At 38.6% G+C, this 12,177-nt stretch overlaps 1 long non-coding RNA gene across 1 annotated transcript; it reads right to left on the reverse strand.

Annotated features, from left to right (window-relative positions):
- Positions 1-533: 533 nt before the first annotated feature.
- LOC148874258 (uncharacterized) lies at positions 534-8,981 on the reverse strand. The gene is made up of 3 exons (XR_016104785.1): positions 8,850-8,981; positions 1,146-1,206; positions 534-865 (listed from the first exon to the last, which is right to left on the reverse strand). It is a non-coding gene; the product is annotated as an uncharacterized LOC148874258 (long non-coding RNA).
- Between the last annotated feature and the right edge of the window lie 3,196 nt (positions 8,982-12,177).

Here is a 12,177-nt window from a genome sequence, read left to right on the forward strand (position 1 = left end):
ATTTCACATTGGTGTAGATAGATAAATAGATGTAAAATCCTTGTCCAATAGTTCCCTGCCATGTGGCAAATAAGTGGTCCCTTATCCCTCGGTACAGCATACACTATCCACGTAGGTTATTTTCTGGCGAGATAAGGTCCAAAAACAGCAATCAAATCCATTGTGAAAGGAATCCACATAAGCTATTAAGATGTTCTAGTCAAAGCCCAAACCCAAGTTTAGAGGGCTAACCAAAACCCACACCCAAGTGGACATAACTGGATCTACAGCTCATTCTAACTTACTCCAACCCAGCCTTTGGAACAATGCTTTCAACCCACAATTGAACCGGCCAGCTAGGCCCGTTGAACCATCACCCTAACTAGATTTTCAGGTCTGTTTTAACCGTAAACTGCCAAGTATTAAAATGTGCTGACCCAAATAACCCAATAACCAAGTAGCCGGTTGAATCGCCAAAACATTTGACCTGTTGAATGGGTCATTCGTCAGGCTTTTCTTCTCTTTTTCTCTTTTATTGCATTCTTAATCAATAATTTCCATTTATCACACTAAGTTTGTTTAAAAAATGCTTTGGAATAATATCGTGAAAAAGTGAAGTAATCAAATAAAAAAGAATACCTACGTAAGAGGGTGAGATTTGGTAAACCATATGGCCATGGTTACCCATTGAATTCTGCGCAAGTGCACACAGAATAAAAAACAACCCAACGACCCATCAAGAGTGAAACCATAATCAAGATTTTTTTTTTTCTCAATGAAGTCATTTTAAAAAGCTGTTCGTTGAATAAGATGAACATCAAGGAGCCTTTAGTGTTTACAAGATGCATCCCTGATTCTTGGAGGAATTTGAAAGAGAGTAATTATCCTGCCACAACAAACCAAAATTCTGAGCACTAGATCAACCAGATTCAGATTTAACCTTCAAGTAGGACAGAATAATCAGAATGTATTGCTAAAAATAGTTGCAATAGGAAATGCCACAAAAGACAACAATGTCAGTTAAAATCCAAGCAGAGCAAGTAAATAGATGAGTAAATGCATGCATATGAATACATTGCAACAAACACAAACACAGGTCATCTATGTACAGAAATCACTTATAAGGTGAACATGGTGAAAATCATATAAAAGTAATTGTGCATTACCTCAGTATATTATGCAAGGCTCCGGGCATATTGGTCAAGAGCTGTATTGAATAGGTCACACCTAAAGATAAAGTAATAAGAGATTTATTAGGTTAGGAATTTTTTTTTTCTTTTTTTTTTTTTTTTGGGGGGGGGGGGGGGGGGGGCTTCTAAGTGAAAAGAAAAGAAAATATTGACAAAGTTTACTATCTGATAAAAGGAGTAAAATATTGCATCTTGCAATACATACAGCCTGAACATCCTTTTCCATTCAAATCTTTTATATAGCTAGATAAGTCAAAATTAGAAAATTAAAATTCATCATTTACGTGCTTTCACAAAGGTGCCATGAGTTGCTACCTTTATCCATGTTATAACTAAATCTGTTACATACTTTTAATTGTTCAGCAGGTGCCATTTTATATTTTACCAACATTCATGCATATCAGAAATAAATCATCGTACTGCATAAAATAAAAATCCAAACAAAGGAGACATTCAAGATATAGGGCACAGAATAAAATTATAATGTAGTAAGATATATGCTGCACAAAAAACAAGACGGAGTAGACAGAACTGATTCTTAGTTTGGTAGTATCAAATAGAAGTTATCTTCTACCCTCTACTGTGGCTTTACTGCCACCTGTAGATGCAATATGTTAAGCCCACAGACACAGCCCAGGCCCACGTGGGTAAGCCATCCAAAGTGACAAACTTCCTGCACTATAGCAAAGTCTATGACAGGGGACTAAGGCACCATGTGATGTGTACACAGGTCAGACAGGTAGTTATAACTAAATGATGTAAGCCTATGAAAGGCAGGGGGTATCAATGACAGTCAGTGAAGAAAGTTTCCTTTATCCCCCCTCTCTCTCCTCTTCTGGAGGTGGGACCCTCGAAGCTCCCCTGAGTTGGGCAGAAATCGAAAACCTAACAGACTTGTATGAGAGCCAGAATTGGTCCAATTAAATAACCAGATCGTTGACCATGGAAGATCAGGTGCACAAGATCGAGGTTGAGCTGCACAAGGTTTCAGCCAGTACGAAGGATATCAAGGTAGCCCAGTCTACCACGATGACAAAGTGTGAGCAAATCTAAGCAGGCAGAAGTAAGAACCTGGCAACAAATCAAGCTTGAGTTTCCTTCTTCTGTAGCGATAATCCAGTTCCATGGATTTATTCTGCAGAGCATGTTTTGAGTTCAATGAGATTTCAGGACTGCAGTGACTCGTGCTTCGATTCATCTTGATGAGAGGCGATTCAATGGTGCCAATGGTATCAGCAGTCACATCCACACCTGACCTGGACAGATTTCACCAAAGCATTCTGTATCCATTTCAGCCCAACAGGATTTGAAGATTTTGACGAGAGCCTAACCAAGCTGAAGTACATCGGCAATGTTTGGGAATATCAAATCGAGTTTGAATGTCTGGTGAATTGCATCCATAGCTGGCCAGGGAAAGCTCATGTTGGTTGCTTTGTCAGCAGCTTGAAGGATGTATCGAGTTTGAGGTAAAAGCCTTTCAACTGACTGCTGTAATGGTGGCCATCGGCCTTGCAAAGCTGCATGAGAAACTCAGTTGGACCTGATGAGTCACCAAGATGATGGGCCCTATTTATAAACTAATCCCAAGGAGGACGGTATCTCGGGCAAATGCAAACTGACTATGAATGCCAATCCAGGCCCTGGACCAGTACCTAACAATGCCCAGCCCACGATCCAATTAAAAGCTTAGTTGGGCCAAAATGCAGGCCTGTCACGAATTCAACCTATGTTGCAATTGCCCTGAGAAATTTGGGCCAGGTCATAGGCATAAGACCCAACAGGTCTTTGTTTTACAAATCGATGCACCCAAGGATGAGAAGTCCAATCCACCCAATCAATGTAAACTGGGCTTATCTAAATTACATGTTGGACAGAATGCAGTTTGGGTGGGAGTGGAGAAACTGGATGAAAGTCTGTATCACCACCCCTAGTTTCTCAGTCCTGATTAACAGGGCAGCTGAGGGCAAGTTCAGATGTTTGAGAGGATTAAGACAAGGTGATCCCACTGTCACCTTTGCTGTTCTTGGTAGTTATGCAAGGCTCAAGTAAATTGACAGAGAGAGCAGCATATTTAGGGCTGATTTGGGGTTTTGGGATCAGTCCTGGGGGTACAAGAATCTCAATGTTGCAGTATGCTGACGATACTCTATTTTTTGTGAGGCTTCCCCATATCAGGTTCTTAATCTCCGATTTCTTCTGAGCTGGTTTGATGTGGTTTCAGGGTTAAAAGTTAATTCCTCTAAAAGTGAGATGCTACTGGTTGGGACCATTTCTAATCTTCAAGAGTTGGCTGAAGTCTTGGAGTGTAAAACAAGCAATTTCCCTTCCTTGTGCCTTGGTCTTCCCTTAGGGGCAAAGAGTAACTCAAGCAGTATTTGGAATCCTATCCTGGAAAGAGTTGATAGAAAAGTAGCCTCTTGGAAAGCTTGATGTCTCTCCAAAGGAGGTAAACTGGTTTTGGTTAAGAGTGTGCTATCTAGCCTGCCGACCTACTTTATGTCTCTTCTCTTAATGCCCGCGGAGGTGGCTGTGAAGATTGAGAAAAAGATGAGGGATTTTCTGTGACAAGGGTGGAAAGATTCCTCGAAATACCACTTGGTAAAGTGGGATAAAATTTGTAAGCCCATTTCCCAAGGTGGGCTTGGGATTAGGAAGGTGAAACTTTTCAACCTAGCTTTCTTGGAAAGCTGGTTCTGGAGATTCTCAAGTGATACTCAGGAGTTACGGAATAGTTGCTGAAAAATATGGTTTCAGTGAGAATGGGTGGGATGCAAGAGGGTCACAACAACCTTATGGGTGTCACACATAGAAAGGTGTTTATAAAACTTACTCTCTTTTCATTAGAGGTATTTCTCACAAAGCTGGAAATGGTAGGAGATTGAAATTCTGGATGGATCCTTGGTGTGGCAACTTCTCTCTGAAAGAGAGATTTCCTGTACTGTATGATGCAGCTGAAGACAACTTGGTGTCAGTTGCAGATTGTTTTGCACAGGTGGGAGGTGTTATAGTCTGGTCTCCTGCCTTTAGAAGGAATTTCAATGATTGGGAGTTGGATCAGGTGGCTGAAATGCTGTGATTCAAGAGCAACACCCAGACCTGCTATCAGAGGATACTAGATGCTGGTTGTGGTCTAAATCTGGTTGTTTTACCATCAAGTCTTTTTATTTGGGGTTGCTGGAGAGTAACAGCCAGCCCTTCCCATCCAAGGCCATTTAGGAGACCTCAGCTCCTTTAAAAGTTAAATTCTTCTAGTGCGTGGCTGCAAAAGAAAGAAATCTTACCAAGGAAATGCCAATAAGGGTTTCAGCTTATCAGATATGAATTATCCCTTGTGCAACTTGGTACCAGAATCAGCAAATCATCTTTTCATACAGTGGTTTCACAGCAGTGGTGTGGCAGCACTTCCTTAGAGCAATAAATCTGAGTTGGTGCCGGCCTGAATCAGTCCTGCTGTCTTACAAGGGTGGAGAGTCCATGGAATGTCCAAGGAAGGGAAGCTAGTATGTTTTGTTGTTCAACCTGCAGTTTTATGGGCAACCTGGGTAGAAAAGAACAACAGGATTTTTGAACAGAAGGCCAAGTCTGAGGCTGGGGTTATTAACTTTGTAGTGGAAGAGCTGAGGAGCTGGTTCTCTATTTGTAATGTGTTTAAAGATGTATTTTTCTCTGGTACTTTTTTGAGGGTGAATTTCTTTTTGGAGGGCTTTAATGTTGTTTTGTACAGCCTCTTGTATAGACCTTATACTGTTTGATATTAAATACAATACTTTACCTTTTCAAAAAAAAAAAGGAGGAAGAGGAGAACAATCCCTAAGAAGTTGTGCCTCTAACATACCAAACGATGCAATGAAAAACAGTCATATGAGGCTGACGAGGAGAAAAAACAAATTGACTAACTATCTGAACAGCATGAGAAATATTAGGTCAAGTCATAGTGAGATAAATGAGAGACCCCACAAGATACAAGGTAGCATCTGGAAGCAATGGACCTTCAGATTTAGATAACTTAATATTCACCTCCATAGGTGTATCAACATGTTTCTCATCAGTAATACTAGTAAGTTTAACGAGGTCAGAGGCATATTTTTGCTGACAAACAAAATACCTGCGATCACTACGATGAACTTCCAGACCCAAGAAATAGGTGAGAGGGCCCAAGTCCTTCATGTGAAAGGAATTATGAAGTAACAACTTCAATTCACGGATACTTTCATCATCATTCCCAGTTAATAGCATGTCATCAACATACAATAGAAGAATGGTAATACCCTAAGGCTGCCGCCTAACAAAGAGAGAGTGATAAGAGGAACTTTGGCTACAACATCTCAAAAGCATTCAAACCATGCCCGGGGAACTTGTTTTAGACCATATAGAGATTTTATGGCAAATTACTAAAAAAGAATCACTTCAGTGTCTAGGAGGAGGCTTCATGTAGATTGTCTCCTTCAACTAACCATGGAGAAAGGCATCATTCACATCTACCTAGCATATGGTCCAAGATTGGTCAGCAGACAATGCTAAGAGAGCATTAACTGTGGTGATCTTTGCAACAAGAGCAAAGGTTTCTTCATAGTCGATGCCATACTCTTGACTATATCCCTGGTCAACTAAACAAGCCTTGTATTGATCAAGACAACCATCAGATTTCAGCTTAATGTTGTAAATCCAATGGCTCCCAACAATAGAGGCATCTGGAAGAGCAGGCACATGGTCCTAAGTGTCATTCTCATGTAAAGCATGAATTTCTGCATCCATGGCTTCCTTCCAATGAGGGCTACTACTGGCTTCCTGGTAGGAGCGAGGCATAAATTTAGATCGTTCACGATAGGGAAGATGAACAACACACACACATCCAAAAACATGAAGCATAAATAAATCCAAAGAATGACCAAACAACTTCTGAAAGGGAGACATATTACCAAGAAAAAAGGAAGGAATATAATTGATCAAAAACACAGTTGTATTGGTTGCGGTTGCCTCTACCCAAAAAGAAGATGGAGTATGGGATTCCTGCAGTAATATCCTCACAACACTAAGGATATGCCCATTCTTGCGTTCAGCCACACCGTTTTGCTGAGGAGTATCTAGACAACTTCGTTGCATTTGTTTTCCATGGTTCTTCAAATAGGATAAAAAGCCTCCATCAATGTATACTCCCCCTAAATCTGAATGGAGAATACGGACTTGTGCTTGAAACTGAACCTGTACCATAGCATGGAACAACCTAAATGTTGAGAACACCTTTGATTTGTGCCAAAGAAAGTATATCCACATGTACTTGGTACAATCATCAATGAATGATACAAAATGTTTGTATCCAAGTTGAGAAGTGACAGATGCAGTCCAGACATCACTATGTAGCTCAAAGGGAGAGGTGGCATGCTCTAACATGTGAAGAAATGGTTAAGTATGACTTTTGCTCAAACAATAGGAAACACAAGATGTATCAAAGGTCTGCAAGGAAGGAACTCTATTCTTAATAAGACCTAAATCAAACAAAAATTTTAATTTCTCAACATGTATATGACCCAAACGTTTTTACCATAAGTCCTAAACATTATTTTTGTGACTCAGAAAGGATCTAGAAGTGGATGAACTGAAATAAGTTGATGATGTTGTTGTTTAAGACTTCCTGAACTCCAATGCAAACAAACAACCCAACCTGTGCCCCTTCCTTTCACCTTCCCAGTGTTCTAATCCTAAATTAAACATCCATCGTGAGAAAAGGTGAAAATGTTACCTTCAACTAATTGGCCAACAAAAATCACATTTATAGTGAGATTAGGAACAAGAAAGGTCTTGGTAAGAGGGAAAGACGCAGTGGGTGAAAGCTTAAGAGACAGATCACTACTACCAATGATGTTTAGTTGTTCACCATTGGCAGTAACAATATGCTTATCATGGATTTCAATAAGGTTACTTGGTTGGTTAGGGTAGGCTCCTGTCATATGGTTGGTAGCTTCAGAGTCAACGATCCAAACATGAGAAGGAGAAGAACAATAACTAGAGAACTTACCAAATAAGCCAATAGCAGAAAAGGCAGAAGAAATAACAAATGTTACTAGTTGTCGAATGTTTTCATCAACCATAGATGCCAGAGAATAACCTTTAAAAAAGAATCACCACCAGTAGATTTCTTACTCCCATGTGCTACAACAACGTGTAAATCCCATAGGTTGATCCATTCAGTTTCATAGGAATAAATATCAACTCTATCAGAGGCCATTTCAGCAAAGAAACAATAGTTCAGACACAAGAATATCAGAGACCCAAATTCAGCAACAGTCAGCTCTAGTCCAGGGGGATAGAGAAGTATTCCAGCACTAGAGGAAGTTAAGGGACTCCAAAAAAAATACCACAAACAACTTCAGCAATCAAGAACCCAAAGTTGACAGTCCAAAGAAGGCATGCTTTAGGATTGTTGAATCCAAAAATTCTCAAATATCAATCTGAAATCTGAAACAATTAAATGGAAAGCAAGAAAACCCTAGGAGGACACCAGATCCAGGGTTATAGGTTGATTGAATCAGCTGATTGAGAGAAAACTGTGATTTACCAACATATCGGGCGTCTTTTCCAAGAACAAAGAGGTACCTTGTGCTAATTGAAACAGTCCTCAGAAAACTCCAAACCAGAAACTGAGTGTAGGGTTAAAACGGGCTTGAGAGAACCCTTCAAACTGGGGAGAAAAGCCTAGATCACAAGCTGGTGTAGAAGGTCTGAAGTCCAAAGCTGTTGTAGTCCAAAAAAAGGAAACTATATAGTATTGCCACCCCAAGAAGAGGATCAAAACTCCTCCAAAAACTTCACCAAATCAGTTGCTATTTGTAGAGTGACTGGATCAGGTCTAGGTGACACTAGATCTGAAGTTTGGCCTTGAACCAAGATCTTCCAAGAGAGATCTAATAGAATCTCTCCTGCTGGTTGTGCAAAGTGGACTGAACAGCAATTAGGGTTGATCAAAACAGCCCTGATCTTTTTCAAAGAACAAAGTAAATCCTAAGGATCAAGAGAAGAGAAAATAGATCAGAGAGCAACCTACTCTAATAGCATGTCAACACTCTTGAATGAATAGAGAAGAGAACAAGAATAATCTTAGAGGTGTCTAGAATAATTGACCCCCACCTTAAAGAGTCTCTTATAAATTAAAAGATATACACAATTACAAGAATGCCCATATAGGGCTGAAAGAGAAAAAAGAATAAAGAATACAAGAAATGTAATGTACAACAGGGACTATACTAATAAGATACATCAAGTCACAAAATCTTCACAGAAGCTATGTGATACAACTAAAAAGACTAGTTAAGAAGTATTTCAGGAATTTTCTTCCTTAAGCATTGCATCAGGGAAGGAGCAGTGATAGGATTGATCCTGTTTTAGGAGACCTCCTATGTCCAATATCAGTCTCACTGAATAATGCAAGAACACATTCTTCAGACTATACTTTTGGAAGGTTTGCTAGTATCTTCCAATCTTGTTTTTCTTGTTTATGGAATGTCAAGAAATGAAATATACATTTAATCCAATCAGGTTCAATTTAAGCTGGAGATTTTAAAGGCAGCATGCATTACCATGGTTCCCAAAGCCCATATGTGTTAAACCTTCTGTGTTTTTGTTATCAGTGTACTTATTTTACTTGGATTCACCAAAACAAGGTTCACTGAAGTAAGCATTCACCTGATTGGGGTTCCTGGAACATAGAGTGGATTCTTGACAACATACTCCACATATAAGTTGTACACGTACTTTAGCGGTTCCTGTAAATCACCAGTTTTTGGATGGGTAACCAGGATAATCTGCACCACAGAGATATATCCAGTGACAAAACTGAAAATCATGTATAAGAAGAAAAGGCACTACAACTCAAAAGGAAAGAAAGAACAAAGAAGCAACAATAGAGTCCATATTAGTGAAGGCGAAACACTAAGATGTTAGACATATTTTCCCACTCTTCACAAAATGATATCATTAGAGGGTAGCATCCTGTAGCATCTTCCTCTACAGCTGGTAAGGATGAGAGAATTTGGTCCCTTTCATCCAATGGTTTTTCTCTAGTTATTAAAATTTCTTGAGCCTTCTCATGAAATGCTTTTGACCTCTCCTTTTCCTTATAAAGAAATCTGATCAGCCCCCTCCCCCTCCACCAAAGGTAAAGATTTTCTCTTGGGAAGTTTCTCTTTTAATAGTTAACATTTCTGACAGACTTCAAATTGAAGCAAAAGTCTTGGTGCATTTCCCCACGTGGAGAATTCTAATCATCTGTTTCTGTTTTGTCAATTCTCTTCAAAACACTGTGGATCTTTTTGGGCAAAATGTCATGGACTGCAAATAAAAAAGAACAAGGTTGCTATGGCAAAGCACAAGAGCAGCTATCCTTCGGAGTATTTGGGAGGGAAGAAATGCACGAACCTTTGACAACAAAGAGATTAGGGTCGAGGACCTAATTGAAAAAACCAAGGCGAGAATAGCTCATTGAGTCATGAGTTGTGATTAATTTAAAGACATCAGAATGGAAGGCCTCATGGGAGACTGGTCAGTGATGACAGATATAGGTAAGAGGACTGTAACAAGAAATGGTAACTGGGAACCACCACCTGATGGAAGGTTAAAGTTTAACTTTGATGGCTGCAGTCTTGGCAACCAGGGGGCATCCAGGGTGGGAGGAATGATAAGATCCAAAGAAGGCAGAATACTTCTAAGTTTTCAGGACCTGTGGGATTTGGAAATTCATTGAGAGCAGAAATACTAGCTGTAATACAAGGTCTAAAACTGATTAGCTAGCACACTTGGAAGGATTTAATTATAGAAAGGGGCTGCCAGGTGGTCATTTCTTGGCTTTCAACAGGGATCCAGATCTCCTACCCACAGGACACTACAGCCGTACACTGGGAACATCTCCCCATGAATAGTAACATGTAAACCCAGAAGATGTTCCCAATGTACAGCTGTAGTGTCCTGTGTGTAGGATTGCTGTGGGTAGGAGATCTGAGCTCTTTCAACTGAAGCTGATCCTCCTTGGAAATTCCCTTTTTTTTTCTGTAACAGAAGCAAAGCTTCTAGCTTTCCATTTGAGTTGCTTGTTACAATGGGTTCCTCAGAGTGCAAATAGTTTGGCTGATTCCTTAGCAAAAGCAGGTTCCTTGAGGCAAGAATTTGTATTAGGTTCTCCAGGGCCAGGGATTGATGTGTAAATTGTCTCCTTATATTTAGTTGTATTGTTGTGTGTCAGCTTAATGCTGTTGTTGTACTATCCATGCAGTCATTCTTTTCTTTTCTTTTTAAGAGGGAAGTAAACATTCATTCAATCAAAGGGTGGGGGAGGAGATGTACATGAGAAGATGAACAGAACTGCTACAGAAATCAAAAAGAAATAGCAAATCACATATCAGGTAAGCTACTTGCACAGTTGCACCATACCAAAAAAAACCTCCTCATCCCTGAATTAACTAAAGAATCAACAATCTGATTAAGAACTCTTGGAATCCATCTGAATCTGCAATTCACAGAAGCTGAAATGTCGGAAATTTCATGGAGAAAGTGAGCCAATTTCCAGGGCTCCCTTTTTCTTGAATGAAATCTTTTCCAGTTATCTATCAAAAAAATGTGTCAATTTAACAAATAAGCAGGTTAATTATCAAATTATAGGTTAAGTATAGCCGTTAATCATAATTGAGTGTTGTCAGGTTAGATTTGGTAGTCTCAATTACAACCCCTATTTTGGAATTGGTTTTGTACATTTATTTATTGTAGTCGAATAAGACTACAATCAGTCCTAGTTTTAGTGTTTAATTAACAAGAAAAAATGAGCAAGAGGTAGAGGACAAGAGAAGAGAAGAGAGGAGGAGAAGAAGAGTTCAAAGGGGAGATTAGAAAAAGGGAGGATATTAGATCTGCCACCCCCCTCTTTACTATTTATATTAATTCTCAAATAAAGATAAAAGGGCTGAAATACTCTTACTGCTTACATGGCAAAAAATAAAAGACTAATAATTAAAGACTGACTGGAATAACTACCAACTAACAACTAACTGCTGACTATAGTCATACGAGTACAGTAGTGGGAACCACATCAGTGTTCTCTACATTTATCAGGTCAGGTCTGGGTCTATCCTAATCCAGACCATACCCAACTCACTGACAGCACTATATTTAAACATTATTTGTACTTATGCCTAAATAAAATTATTATCAATGTATCAGTGAAGCTGGTCTAAATGTTGCATATTTATTAAAAGAGTTGTAAGTTTTTTTCTCTTTTTTTCTTGATTTCTTTAAAGAGAGTTGTAAGTTTGTCTTATAAAATTATTTTCAAGTTTATTTTATGATATATGGTACCAAGAATTTAGTTTAATTTTAATAATATATACTATTCTAATAATTTTTATTTAATTTATTAATGTTGTTCAATTTCCATATTCAGTCCAAGTGCAATCTAAATATGATGAATAACATTCAGATTCAAATAAAAAAAAAATCAGTTATGGATTAAGGTATATTTGATCTGATCCATGTCAGCCCACTCTTTCCTTATGGCTTAATGGACCCTCAAAATTTTTATCAATTTTTATAAAAATTATAAAATATGACTAAAGGCAATCACTTAAAGAAGTCATTTTAAAATTATTAATGCCTTGGTCACTAATTAATTCACAATTTTTTTTTAATTAATAGAGTTCTCTAACAAACAACAAACAACAAACAAAAGTAAATACAATTATAGAATATGGAGGTATTTTGGGGGAAACGAGTCATTCTGGATTTAAAATAAATCTAATTTAGATCTGACACATGTCATCTTATGAAAAATATGCGATGCTTATTTTTTCATACCATATGGTTTTGGGTCTAACACATATTTTACTCAAGTGATGAAAGTTCTGACTCAGACTCCTATGAATTGTCAAGTATTGGCAGTGTTGATGAAGATAACACCCTGGTTAAGAAAGAAGACAATAGTTTCCACACGGATGTTCTCTTCAAGGAAGATTTTGAAGCTGCTTCTGGT

The sequence above is a fragment of the Nelumbo lutea genome, chromosome 1 (assembly GCF_056320005.1).
Source record: "Nelumbo lutea isolate HS-2025 chromosome 1, American lotus-T2T, whole genome shotgun sequence".
NCBI classification, from domain to species: Eukaryota; Viridiplantae; Streptophyta; class Magnoliopsida; order Proteales; family Nelumbonaceae; genus Nelumbo; species Nelumbo lutea.